At 38.6% G+C, this 14,935-nt stretch overlaps 1 long non-coding RNA gene across 2 annotated transcripts; it reads right to left on the reverse strand.

The window, feature by feature from the left end:
- Positions 1–9,519: 9,519 nt before the first annotated feature.
- On the reverse strand, positions 9,520–14,592 carry LOC144056484 (uncharacterized). 2 transcript variants are annotated; one of them, XR_013295071.1, is made up of 3 exons: positions 14,448–14,592; positions 13,145–13,308; positions 9,520–10,192 (listed from the first exon to the last, which is right to left on the reverse strand). It is a non-coding gene; the product is annotated as an uncharacterized LOC144056484 (long non-coding RNA). The 2 variants fall into 2 exon arrangements; XR_013295072.1 differs by lacking the exon at positions 9,520–10,192 and adding an exon at positions 13,009–13,078.
- Positions 14,593–14,935: the final 343 nt, after the last annotated feature.

Genomic DNA, 14,935 nt, shown 5'->3' on the forward strand with positions numbered 1-14,935 from the left:
GGAAGTTAGCATGCTGCGTTCAACATTCCTTCACCAAAACAAGGTAACAGCTTAAAAAAAACATCCGGTAGTGCTAGCTAATTTAACATGTAGCATCGTGGAGGTTAGCATGGTGCGTTCAACATTCCTTCACCAAAACAAAACAACAGCCTGAAAAAAAGTAGCACTAGCTAATTTAACGTGTAGCAACTTGCAGGTTAGCAATATTAGCATTTAAAAGATGTCAGCTTTATGTGTAATTTAAAACAGCTTGAAAATAACCAATGTTACACACAACTTATGGAACTGATTTCTCCCCATAATAATTAAAAACAAAAAACATGGACCCTGCCTGTTTTTTTTCTGTAAATTGTTAAAAAACTGATGAGGTGTGTAATACTTTTTGAACGTGAAACTCAATCTGTTGTTTTTGTGCCGAAGCGAGAGCAGGCCCGCGCATCCCGCGAGAGAAGCCAAAGGCTGCCAAAAGCTTCTACAAACGATCGATTCTCTTGTGCACTTTAAATGTAATCCAACTCCGAGCCTTCGACTTCCCACTGCGGCATCCAGCAACGCTACCTCCGTTGGCCCTAACTGGAAATTATTGATCCGTGCGATTACGACGTGTTCTCATGACTCTCTGGATGGGAGTTTTATTGTTTTAGCAGCGGCATCTGGTTTCTGATGAGGTACGAGGGAGAAGAAAGAGAGAAATGAACGCAAGATGGCAAACTAGAGAGTGCGAGGCAGCGTAATGAGTTCAATCGATACGCTTAAAGCATGACATCATCATCGAGGGCTTCTGCCAGGAACCGCAAGCAGACCCCCACCATGAATCATTAACCATATCCGCTAGTTCATTCCAGGTTGATGGTCCGGGGCTAAACTAATGAAGAGTGACTGGACTATTACCCCGAGCCATGTAGCTTTCTATGTTAACATTGGCAAAACCAAAAAGGTAATCGTACTTTCAATGAGTTCAAATTTCTGTAGTAACCCCACAAAAGCCCCACAAACTCTTCCCCAAAAATGATACATAGATAGATAGATAGATGAAAAAGTCCTCCAGTAAATATGCTACAAAACAGTCAACATCCGTTCCCCTCCAGTCACATCAGTGTTGTAAAACAGCTAAAAAAAAATTTTATCACATTTTTGACTTCACTGCTGTAAAAAAAAAAAAAACTAACATTATTGTTGTAAAATAACTAGAGCTGTCAAACAATTACATTTTTTAAATCAGATTAATCACATCTTAAAAAAAAAGTTTTTTTTATCCCAAAAAATTCCCGCCAAATATGAAGAGCACCGGTTATGTGTTAATTCTTTAGACATTTAATGTTATGAGGACGTCTTTAACATTTATCTACTGTCCTGCACCCGCTCATCCTCCTCTTTTTCTAATTAGTTAATTACTTGCATAATTCAAAAAGGTAAAAAAAAAAATGACCCCAATATTTTGAGATGAACAAATATTCTAAATGTGATATGCAAAACATTTATTAAATGTTTTACTTTAAATCTTTAATGCATGTAATTATCATCCGCTGTCAAGCTAACGGATAATCTATGATAAAAAAAATTAATAGTGCAATTAATCTGCGTTAATTCATGACGCTTTAACTTTGACAGCACTAAAAATAACAAAATTAAGTCTTTATTTTAAAATTACAATTAAGTAAAACTTGAACTTCATTGCCACCATTTAACATTACATGCCTCGAACCTCAAAAAATTTTCAGCTGTTCTAGTAGGCTTTTCCTGACATTTTGAAAGTTTTCTGTGAACAATGGCTGCTACTCTAAACTGTTGATAATTTCTTCCAACTAACTTAAGGTTACAATATTTATTTGAAGCCTGCACATTTAATAGATTTTTTTTATGGTGACACTGTATTCTATCTATCCCTTTTTCATAGTACTTGTCCTCAATAGGGTCATAAGTGAGCCGGAGCCTATCCCAGTTGAATCTGGGCGCGAGGCGGTGAACACCCTGGACTGGCCACCAACCAACCACAGCTGCAGTTTATGCCTCATAGGGAAAAGCCTGTTGTGGAACAAACACTTGGTGGAGCCTTGTTCACCTCAGGGGGTCAGCTCTGAATAGCGAGGCTGGCAGATGCTGCCACTCTTCATCTTTTGCGCAGGGGATCAAACGAATCCCGCGGTGAAAACCCCTCCACTATCTCTCCCTCTCGCCACCAGAGGGGAGATGCCTCTGCTTATCCGAAGAGGTTAATCCCAGCATTGCTGCCACACACAAACACGCTCGCATGCAAACCCGAGTGGTTCTCACCGTGCCCCGGTTGCCATAGTGACAGCCGGGGTCGCACCTCATTGTGATGAAGTGCGCAAAAGTGCATGTGTGTTTGTGTGGGGAGGGTCGATGTTGGGCAGGAAATACTCAAGCTCGTCAATTGGCACTTCACACAGAAATAGGCCTGACGAACACCTAATCACCCGGTCGAGAGCCTCGCTTCAATGGAAAACAGAGTTTGAGTCACCCGGACAAGTCAGACGCCGCCATTATTCACCTTCTCCTCCCAAATCAGTCATGCAGCGAACTCGCTGATGCTGGCTAATTTGGGCCTAAATTATGACATAATGCTAAAACTGTAGTAAACTCCGCAAATTAAAAAGGGACATAGTATGGAAAATTGACTTTTTAAAATGCAAAAAGTTGTGTGTCTGGAGTGCCTGGCCACTCATCAATTGTGAAATTACACACGCAGAAGCACTATCATGTCAAGGCCAAACTGTAAGCAGAGCTGCAGTGTAAGCACACATTAGCATTTGCTAACAGTGTTTCCAGAATTGACTTCCTGACTTCTCCGGCAGTTTCATGGCATAGCATAGGAGCAATATGTGATTATTTATGTGACCTTTAAGCGATGGGTACAAAGTGATGCGATGGTATACCTGTGCACGGCCTGTCATTCCAAAAATAGCAACCGTCATTGCTATGGCAAGCCTGGATCGCCTACTTTAGCGGCCTATATTACTAATGTCCTATGTGTATATGTCAGGAGATTATATGGACCAATAAACCCTAAAGTACATTTTTTTTCTTCCGCTGTTGAGTAGTTAATGATTGTTCATCGCTTGTTAAATAATCAACGGGTGGATCACATCTTTCGGTGAGTGAGTCATTAACACGCCTTGTATTCCATACTCCCAAATCTCATACCTCATAGGTCAAAAATGATTAGCAATTATGTAATTGCTATATGACTGTGAAAGAATGCTTGACTCAATGGACATGACAAATGTCAATGTAGCCTCAATCTTGCGCTGATTAGCTTCTAAATAACAGTGTGAACACTTTGTTTGCTATCAATGAACCCTCACACTTGAGGACCACAAACTCGTCCTTGTCTGGTCGCTGTGAAACCCGAGACGGCTGTCGTTAGCTTGACAGGAAGCTCGGCCGTTAGTAGGTTGGACGCTAATGGCCGTGGCATCTATTTTCAGGTTGGGTGCCGCAACCGGATATGGCCGGCAGCTGCCAGAGAACGGGAACGGAAGGAGAGAGTACGTCTGGGTGTCGGGTGTCCGCCATGTAAAAGTGTGCCCCAAAAATTGGCGACGCGCGTTGACAGATTACAAAAGCATTGTTTTTGATTGATTGATCATTTTAAAGAAGAAGAAGCTCTTTCTATCTTCCTTGCTTTAATCTTCACTTCATTGAATAATTCAACTAACAGCATGATGTCACGTTGCAGTCTGGACATCCTAAAAAAGGGGATCCTCCATTTAAGATACTTACAAAAGGTTTATTTTTCTTTTTTTTTGTTACTAAGGAGTTTTCTAAAGGGTTTTTCATTGTCCGCATGAGTTAGCTCTAATCCCAAAGGTCCTAAGATTCACTTTCATTTACTAATTTGATACAGGTTGGTGTTTATAGGTGTACAGTTTCTCTATGTGTGTGTTTGAGGTTGAGGAAGCGGACATGGACATCCGACTCGCCTGATACGAGGGGAATGTGTCGGCCCCCGATCAAATGACGAGGTCTGCCAATCGGGGGCCAAGGACAGGCCGAGACTTTCCCACATAAACAGCCCATATTGAAAACCGATCGACTTTTCTTTCTTTCGTGTATTTTCTATTCAGAGTGGAGTCTGACGCTGTCGGTGTCGAAACTGAGCGGAGCCTTCCTCAACATCCTGGCGGCGGGGGAGCGATGAGGAAGTGGTGAATGTCGTAATAGTAGACAAGAAGCATATCGCAATGTTTGGAGGGGGGAAAAAAACGGTATCCAGGGGCTTGCATAAGGACGTGAGAAAGAACATGGCTGCGATGGGATGACACAATTGTTAAATTGGGGGGAAAAAGCAGAAGCGAAAGACAGCTAATGAAGAGCTTACATTGTTTGGCTTCTGTTTAGGTCTCGCTGTCTACATATTTCCACGTCATGATTTGTTTACACCAATAACCGCATTGGCCTTGTGCTTAAACCCTCATTATTACTTTTTTTTGTGTGAATGAAACTGACAGCAGGTCAACTGAGGTGAAAATAAATATTTGCTCTGATTCAACCCTTGGACCACACGATTGGAGGTAAATAAGTCAATTGTTTGCTAAAAACAAATCACTTTGGAACATAAAGTTAGTTCAAAAAGAAAAAAATGGGGTGATGGAGGGTATGTACAGAAGAGGATTAGGGCCAGTGAAGAGGGGAAAAAAAGGTTGGCAGGATTCTCACAATTATGACTTAAGAGAGAATTCAGATTTTTTTTCAGAATTCTCACTTTATTCTTTTCTGACTTTAATCTCAGAATTCTGACATTAAAGTAAGAATTCTGACTTCTCGGTTTATTCTCAGAATTCTCACTTAAAAGTGAGAATTCTGACTTCATTCTCAGAATTCTCACTTTAAAGTCAGAATTCTAAAAGTCAGAATTAAAGTGAGAATTCTGAGAATAAAGTCAGAATTCTCACTTTAAATCCGACTTTCAGAATTCTGAGAATAAAGTCAGAATTCTCACTTTAAATCCGACTTTCAGAATTCTGAGAATAAAGTCAGAATTCTCACTTAAAATCTGATTTTCAGAATTCTGAGAATAAAGTCAGAATTCTCACTTCATTCTATTCTGACTTTAATCGCAGAATTCTCACTTTAAAATCAGAATTCAGAGATTAAAGTCAGAAGTCATAATTCTGGAAATAAAGTAATAATTTTGACTTTAAAGTCAGAATTATGACTTTAAAGTCAGAATTGTGAGAATAAAGTCAGAATCCTGCCAACTTTTTTTTCTCTTCACTGGTCCTAGTCCTCTTCCGTGGGTATGTAGCAGTTTGTTTGTTTTTTTAAATAACCAGAAAATAACAAAACCAAAACAACAAAATGTTTGCTTCATTAATTTATGTATTTATAAATTGCCCTTGCAGCCTTCCGTTTTTTCCATGCGCGGCGCCCACATGAAAAAGTTTGGACATGCCTGCTTTAAACCACACGATAAATGTGTGTGCGTTGTGGTTGCACAATCACAGTTTAGCCACCAAGCCGAGCTGGGGATAATTTTTTGCCAATAAGCAGCACAGACACCGACTGGCCGTGGGATTTGTAGACGTGTTGCTCATTAAGTGCACCAGCGCGCACACAAACACACACAAAAACATGCTACCATGTATCTCCCGCAGACAACTGCTTGTTGACATTCCAGATTCCGCATCTGTGCTCTCCCCACTGATAATGGACTTTAATGAGGTGAGACGGACAGCGGCAAAGCATCCGGTGGTGGGGGTAAGGGCGGGGGCTATTTGGGTGTAAGTGAGGAGCACGAAACAAAATGAGGCATGAGATGAGTGCATGAATGCGATGAGAACACCCGGTGACACGCTAATGAGATGTCAATGTGCTTAGAACATTGGTGATTATGGCAAGCTAGCATCCCTGCTGATTCGGTGGCGCGTAATTAAGCTCTTGACATGCAGTCGACTCGACGTTTGACTCCACAAAAGTGGAATTGATATTGATTTAATGATGTCAGTTTTTTTGCGGGTGTAGTCGATAAAACTGAACGATGAAACATTGTCGGGATTGGACATGAGTCATGGATATGCCAAATTTGGCTGCTAGGTGATACATTTCTAACTTGACGAGTGAAAGTAAGTCAACCTTAAACATTTCTTGACCATAATTTGTTATATGTGACCTCACTAGTCTAAACATGACATTCTGATTAATATTACATTTGTAGAATAAGAGTTATGAAGCAAAATCCAGCCATTTTTGTCCATCTCAGGGGGCGGCCATTTTGCCACTTGCTGTTGACTAAAGATGACATCACAGTTGCTTGCTTGCAAAAAAAAAAAAAAAAAAAAAAAAAGAGTTGTTCTGTATAAAACAATTTTAAAAAATTGGGTCAAATTGACCAAAGTTAGTGAGTCGGTCCAGTTTTTTTACCCAAATTAGGTTGTTTTTTATTCAGTACTTTAGAACAACCCCAAAAATTTTCGTTTTGTTCAGGACAAACCGAAAAAGGAGTAATGGATCGATCCATTGTTGACCCAAACTAAGTTATTTTTGACCCAACTGTTTTTAGAGTGTATATTGAGGAGATGGTAAATGGAATACTTGGATGGATGGATCCATTTAGAGTCACTCCAAACCATCCTTCCATTTTCTGAGCCTCCCAGAAGAAAACAAACCATTCCAAGGCTTCAGGAGGCCTCCAACAAAAAAAGCCCTGATGTTGAAATCTCATCAGACCTCAGACACTCTTCGGTTCCTCCTAAATTGAAACAAGATGTTCCTCAAGCCATCTCCAAAGAATTGTCACGTGACGCACATTCCTGGCCGTCGCAGTAATCGTCGATAGACCACCAAAGGCTCGCGGTTGTTCAACATTTTTCTAGCATTAGTGAAAGAAGGAAAAGTTATTTAAGGTTAATTCTCTTTGAGGTAGAACACAAGGGTCAACGAGAAGCCCACCATGACGGTGTACTAGACACAAAACAGTAAAGCCGCAGACATCTTGCCCTTTGAACCCTTACAAAATCACCAGGCTAACTATCCTGCAAAGCTCATGGATTTTGATCCCTGCTCCTGCACAGGCTTGGATGTTGATGCCTGGTTGTATCTCCAACAGCCATCTACATTTTGCATGACTTTTTTTCTGGGGGGGGGGGGGGGGCTGGGCAATGTGAGCTGAGTGTGGGTGGCAGTTACACAACGATACGCTTCTTTCTTTTTAGCCGAGCAGCTATTTAAAAAGAAAAAAGAAAAAATGCACTATGAATAAACAGCCTCGTGTGAAGGACTCGACTTCGGGTCGCCCTTACTGTACCTTAAACAGCGATTACAGCGAAAAGGTGACTCACTTGAAACGGGTTATAACACACATCTCAAGAGGCGGGAGAAAAGATGTAACATTAGGAAAACCTGATGATCCTCCCGCGTGAGAATTCAACCGAGAAATAAGAGGGACACATCTGAAATGGAGATTGGAATCAGCGGGAGCAGCTGCATTAATATGCATTCTTATATTCGTACGTGTCAAGTCGGCTGTGAGGAGAATCACGGCGCATTACGTAATGCTATTGCATCCCAACGCATGCCTTCGCACAAAGAGTCGGCATGCTGGCTCACATTTAGGCCAGAGGAGGAAGAAGGCTTTCCACGGCTTTGGGCAAGGAAGACGAGGATTAGAGAGGTGATTTTCCTCAATCATCCACAAATTCCTCTTGACCCAGACAACTGGAACTGGCCTTGATCGTTCTACGACCTGTAGATGGACGCTCGGAGCCATATTGTACTGACCAAGACTTTTCGTGTGACGTCTCAAGTTTGCTCAGTTTATCTCAGTTTTCCTATTTTCTTCTTCCTTTCGTCTTGCATTTTTGGCTTCTTTTTTTTGTGGGGGTGGGGGCCTAATTTTTCATTCATATTTTTTCATACATTTCTATTTTTTTCTGCCATTACGTCAAATTTTTGGTAATTTTATGGACATACTATGGTTTTTTCTTGCCTCTTCCTTTTTTGGCTATTTTTTTGTTTGCCATTTTTCTGCCTTTGTTTGCTATCAATCTTTTGACATTTTTGGTATTTGTAGACAATTTATGGTAATTTTTTTTAGATTTCTTCTTTTGTTTTTGGACATTTTATGCTAATTTTTATATGTATTTTATATTTTTTTGGGGCCACTTCATGGACATTTTATAGTAATTTTCGCTTCTCTTCCTTTTTGTACATTTTCGACATGTTTAGGTCATTTAAAAAAAAATCCACCTATCTTTCGTTTCTCTTTTTCTGATGACATAAAATTTGGACTGACATATTTTTTACTTTAATTGTATTTTTTTATTTAATCATTAATTCATTTAAATAATATTTTATTTAAAATAATACAAGCAAAAAATTTATAAAAACATTTTTAGTTAATTTTTTATTTTTTAAGAGATCCACAGGGAGCCGGAGAGAGACTAAAGAGCCCCATGTGGCTCCAGAGCTGCAAGTTGCAAACCCCTGCTATAGGGATGATGCTTGATAAGCCCCAAGTTCCCAAATTAACCTTTTACAGGTGTAAGTTGAGGTGCAGGTGGTGTAATGCAATTTTGGTCAAGTCAAGTCAAGGTTATTCATATAGCCCTTAATCACAAAATAGTCTTAAAGAGCTTCACACACCCACAATTGACAAATATTAATGACACCCCCTTATTTTAACCCCACAGGAAGGCAAGGAAAAAACAAAAAAAAGTTCAAAAAAGTTTTTATTTAATTTCTAGTTTTACTCTTTAGCATAACTCGTGAAGCGTGGTATCATCTCAAGAAATACAAACAAGGCCACTTTTTGATTTGATCTTTTGGATGCTCACTGAACCAAAAGTTACCAAATCAACAACAACTTTTGCCAAGTCGACTTTCTTGGTACGCCAGATGCACTGTGAAAACCCGACGAAGACACCAGCAGCTATATGAGGCAGAGCGACCGGGCGAGATGGTGATAAAAATACTTTTCGCAGCCCAATCCGTCTGATGATATCCCTGGCCGTTGCCATGGCAACAGGAAGGAAGCAAAGTAGTCACAGAGCTCAGCGGGACAGACTGAACTGTGACAGAAATAAAGAGTGTGAGCGATTGTAGCCTCCAGAACAGACGGTCTGGATACAAACGCAAATGGTGATATATGTGTTGAATTTATTATGTAATATATAAAATATGCAATTTGGGAGGATTTATGGTGGTTCTTGTCTAAGCCATACACGTTTGTGGCCATTACGGGAGCACACAGGAAATGTATCAGAACTTCTCCTACGTGACCCAGCCAATCAAACCGTTTGTTTAGAGTAAGTTTTGCGAGTTGATTTGAAGACAATGAAAACATTGATTGTGTTTTCACTCGAGTAGGCAGCACTTCATCATCACAATGGAGAATTACACTTACACAAAAGTGAAAAAGGCTCACTGTCACTATCAATCTCTCAAATATAAGAAATGTTTAATTAGTCTAGCAGTTCAGTGTTGAAATAATATAAAAAGAAACATTTGAAAATGTTGAACCAACATTCTTTTTCATTATTTTATTCCATTCTCTTCACTGTGTGATTCTTTGGGGCGAGTTCAGCCGGTTTTATCTGACCCTTTGCATGACCCGTCAACTTGCATAATCAGCCTCCGCCAACTCCACGCTGACCCGAGATGCACCGAGCCCACATCAACCGGACGGTGTGCTGATTTCACTCAGTGGTCAGCGGGGAGGCTCGCTGGAGCGAGGAAACAATCCAGTGCAGCCGCTACGGCGCTGCTTTCATCTCAGACGTTACGCATGTAATCATTTTGCGCTACATATGGTTCAACTTTCTTGGTTTGCGTAAGGAAATACTCAAGGAGCCCGGAAGCGATTCGATTAACTTGCATTCCAGAAAGAAAATGGAAAGTCAGAAAGATTCATGTCAGACAAGAATTCTATATGTATGAAACGTAGATAGATAGATAGATAGATAGATAGATAGATAGATAGATAGACCGCTTGTGCACCACCTCGCCCTTTCTCTGCCATCATGTCACTGCAACGGTACGTCAAAGAACAATAAGAGGAGGAGGAGGAGGTGGTCAGGAAGGAAGGAAAGAGACAGTGGGGTTAGGGCTTGACACAAGGCAACCATTTTGTCCACACCTCCAAAAAACAAAATCTTGCCTTGCAATTGGCTGGCGACCAGTCTAGGTTGTACCTCGCCTCTCATTCAAAGTTGGCTCCAGCTCACCAGCGACCCTATTGACGATAAACTCTATAGATTAGAATTTGGATAGATGAATACGAAAAATCCTAGTTCCCGTGAAAAGGCATGTACAAGCTGTTGTGTGCATGCCAAAGCAACAAGTGGCGCAATGATCCTAACTGTAAAACAAATGATTAAATCATGACTTTTCATTTAATAACACTACATATTTTAGACCCCAGTTTAAATGTTATTTGTGTGGTATAAAAAAAATTGACAAAGATAGATAATTCCATAACTTTTTTTTCACTATTAACATGACCTACATCCTGGAAAAGTCATCTGAATTTTACTTTTCGAGAGAGGAAGTGAACACTCAACAACGGAGATAATGTGGTGAGGCAAGTGTGCACATCCTCTTGTAACTGCGGATGTGGCTGCGTCCAGAATTAACCAATCACATTCAAACGTATGTTAAACGGGATTCAGCAAACACATGTCGCCATTTAAAGTGGATTATGAAAAGTAAAAAAAAACACAAAACTACAAAAAGTTTTCTTTTTTTTATTATCACAAAACTGCTGGAAAGCGTAAACAAAAATGATAGGAAAAGCCTACTAGAACACCTGAACTTTATTTGGGATAAATCAGAGGCACATTAAATGGAGGCAGGTGTGTGTAGTCCCATTTAATATGAATTTGAATGTGACTGGTTAATTCAGGACAACAGCCATTTTCCAAGTTATGAGGGTGTGCACACTTATGCAAGCACATGATCTCAGTTCTTTTTTTTTTAACTTCTTCTCGCAAAATATTTTTTGTTTAACCGAGTTGTACAGGTCATAGGTCACGTTAATGGTTGAAAGAGACGCAGAAACCTGAACTAGGGTGTGTAGACTTTTGATATCCATTGTTTCAGGTCAGAGAGCTCGTGTGACGCATGTAACTTCTACACTTCTTTTGATGTCCCAATACTTGATATGTCAAGGAAGTAAGTTACAGCAGCTCCAATTGTAAGCTCATTCAAAATGTCTGCTCACATGGCCAATCAAGCAAATACGACTTTGGCCTCCGAGATAGCAACCGGCGAGAGGGTCAGCGAGATAAGAGGCCGCTTGTGAGTGTGTTTGCTCACCGAGGCTCAAAGTCAAAGTCAAACAGTCACAAGACGCCTTTTTCGCCCACACGCTTCCTGTGTGACGCTGGCAGGCGTGGACCGGTGTACACACTGACCAGCCGGAGTGTCATTATGTTCACACCTTTTTTTAATGGGTGTGCTCATTTTGTCAGACGTGATGTCAGCCAGTCAAAGTTCACCCTGCTGTAAATTTGTTCAGTGTACACACTGTAACCACGTACCTCAGGAAGTAACTATATTGAATGAATATTGCACATGCAAGTCTGTGCTTGAATAGCCTCCAAGTGAAAACTTACTAAGTACACTGGCGCAATGTAATTTGATCCAGTACATTGTCAGATACTTCCGTTTATTGGAATTTAATTGTCATTTACCCTAATGTATTTTCATTTAACATAACTTAATTTTCATTTATTTAACTTACTTTAATTTAAATTTATTTTATTTTAAATTTGCTTCTTCTTTTTTTTTCACAATTTATTTACTTGTTTTTATTTAATTTATTTTAATATCAATGTAATTTATGTTATTTTACTATTATGTTTATTTATTCTTCTTCACATTTATTTAAAATTATTTTTACACAAGCATTATGTAGTTTGATCGAATACAAGAGCTTGTTCATCATCAGATTCTATTTACTTTCATTTATTACGTTTTACTTGGTTTTCAATTTATTATCATTTGGCTCCATTTTCATTTATCTTAATTTAATGAAGCTAAAATTTATGTTACTTCAATTTACTTTCATTTTATTTACTTTTATTTATTTTATATTGATTTTCATTCAGTATTTTATTTTATCTTGCTTTATTTTCCTTTACTTTTATTTATTTTAAGTCACTTTCATTTCATTTTGCTTTTATTCTAATGTATTTTTTTATTTTAATTAATTTGTATTTAGTTCAGTTTTGCGTTTTAGTTATAAATCAATGTAGCTTCTTTTTTATTCAATTTATTTAAATTTAAATGCATTTTAATTTTGTTTGTTTTTTTTCTATTTATTTAATTTATACTTACTTTTCTTTATGTTGATGACCTTTCATGTTATTTTAATTTACCACTATTTTAATGGATTCTATTTTAATTTACTTTCACTTGAATAGACAATTTAATTCCTGAGTAGTTTATTGATTTACTAGCTTTATGTTATTAATGTATTGTCTTTACTTTTACTACTAACATGCCAGTTAATAATGTAAAATGTTAATTAAACACTGTACAGTTATATCGGCCGCAGTTCGGAATTTGACTTTGGTCTTACAACTTTACAATGTGTAAAAGTGCTGCTCGTACTCATGTACACACACGTTCCTCTTTGCATTTCCTTTTTTTTTTTTTTTTTTGACTGACTCAACACACATTTTCTTTCAGTCTTCTCAGTAAGTGTCGCAATGTCTCTTTCAACACACGCAAGCACATGCACACAAAGATTTACAATGACACTGGTTGACTTTCAATTTTGTTGTTTCACCTTAGAGCTATGAATTGAATTAAAAGATCATTTACATTTAGTTTCATTATCTACCATACTCAACAGGAAGTTAACTATTTTACTTTCAAATTAAAACAAAGTAAAACTATTCAACATTTGAAGATTACATGCTAATATATTAGCATCTGCGTGATAAAAATGTAATTTGCATATGTAATTGATATTTAATTGTTAGGTCACTCCTGTAGTTTTCCTATGTGTTAAATTTCCCGCTCTATGGTATTCATCACACATTACCTCGACATCAGCAAACTTTTTTCCTCTGCGGTGACATTCGCTCCCAGAGATATCGCGCCTCGCTCGTTTCTGTTCCGCGTGGGCGTAATTAATTCCCGGTTTTCATTATCTCGCATTGAGCGGCGGAGACGTTACCTGTGTCACATGAGGCGTGATGGCGGAAGCCTGTCACCGGGTTGCCAGGTAACCTGCGAGCGACCAGTCAGCCGTCATTATCGTCCTCATCCTCCTCTTGGCTCTGCAAACAGGACGGTGGCGATCGCAGTCATTTACTGTTCGACTCTTCGTGATCTGATCATCTAATGTGGAGTTTAAAGGCACAATTAGTTTAACACCACTGCAAATTACAAACACAATTATCCCCATTGGTTCTTCATAATGCGTTATCATCTTTGTGAAGGCCTAATTGTTTTGGGATGAGTTGTGAAACAAAAAGAGGAAATAAAGTAACAAACAATGACTAAATGGAGTCTAGGGTTGGACTGCTGACTCAACAACTTCGCACATTCTTCCTCATTTCCTGTTGTGAATTTAGAAGTCATAACAATTGGAATACAGCGTGTATTTTCTTTTTGTTTATTTGATCTTATAGGCCTTTATGTCTAGAATCTACCACAGCACTTTGTAACTTGTTTGATACGTTTCATACAGATAAAGTTATGTTAACTAAACGAATGTTGTCAAGTAACAGACATAACTTTTAAATATAAATACTCTATGCCAAAAGGGTTGTGTTTTCAAGGTTCAAGACAGATAAATTATTATTATTATTCAAAAATGGAGAAGCGGTGGTGTATCATATGTGTGTTTATCCATTTGTTAGTAGAACACTTCTGAATATTATTATTATTAAAACGTTTGTTAGCTAGAAGGCTACAGTTGCTACTTCCTGAATTATGAAGAATAACGTGATACAATTATTGACGCTCAAATTGGACTACCAAGACTCAAACAAAATAAATAAATTAAAAAAAAGTGGGGGAAATCATTCTGTCTTGTATTTTTGGGGGGGTGGGGGGGTCAGGTAACTCAGGTGTGTTTGTTAGCTTGCAGGCTACGCAAATTAAATGTGATTGTCAATCTGTTAGCGAGCAAGCTAATTCCTGGTTCATGGTGTGTTTTAAGAGCATAGGTCTGTCCCATTATTGATTCATGAGTGGGGGGAATGGTATCAATGTTACCTAAACTCCTTTATATATGTTTGAATTGTCACTTTGTTGGCTCGTAGGCTACAGGTTCAGAGAACAAACACAGATATGTAGCACTGTTGAGCCCAGCATAGAGGGAACAAATCTAGCAACTTTTTTTTTTTTTGGTAGACAAAGCATTTAAGTCATTAACTTATTTTGATTGAAATTATTACCTATTTCAAAGGGAAACTAAAATGACAAGCCAACATAAGTTCATTTGTAGTTCTAAATATTTTTATTTTACTCACTTTTTCTCTCCCACGACGTTATTCCTCTCTCCTACAGCGTCCATTACAATGAATGCAAATGCCCAATTATGCAAATTAGGCGATGGCGTCATTTAGCGTCAAGATTGTTGATTTTCGTTTGACGTTCTTCACCGTTAGCAAACCGGCTAACCTGGTAATAGCCAGATTGATAATTGTGATACTCTCACGGGAGTTCCTCACAATATCTCGTGAGGTTTGTGAGCAAATACCGCGAGAATTTAGCTTGCTGGCAAGGTAACAGGCAAACTACCTCCTGGTTCACAGGGGATCACACGACTATGATTCTAGAATAGGAAAATGGTTCCTATAATGAATCAAATGAAAAATCTAAATTCAAAAGTGATTTTTTTGGGGGATTATATAGCAAGTTATGTTAAATTCACTGGGTATATTTTAGATCCTGGAGAGTATGAGTAAATAATTCATCTATACGCGGATAGCTTGGTGGAAAGAATGGAAGCCAACAA

The sequence above is a fragment of the Vanacampus margaritifer genome, chromosome 8 (genome assembly GCF_051991255.1).
Source record: "Vanacampus margaritifer isolate UIUO_Vmar chromosome 8, RoL_Vmar_1.0, whole genome shotgun sequence".
Taxonomy (NCBI): Eukaryota; Metazoa; Chordata; class Actinopteri; order Syngnathiformes; family Syngnathidae; genus Vanacampus; species Vanacampus margaritifer.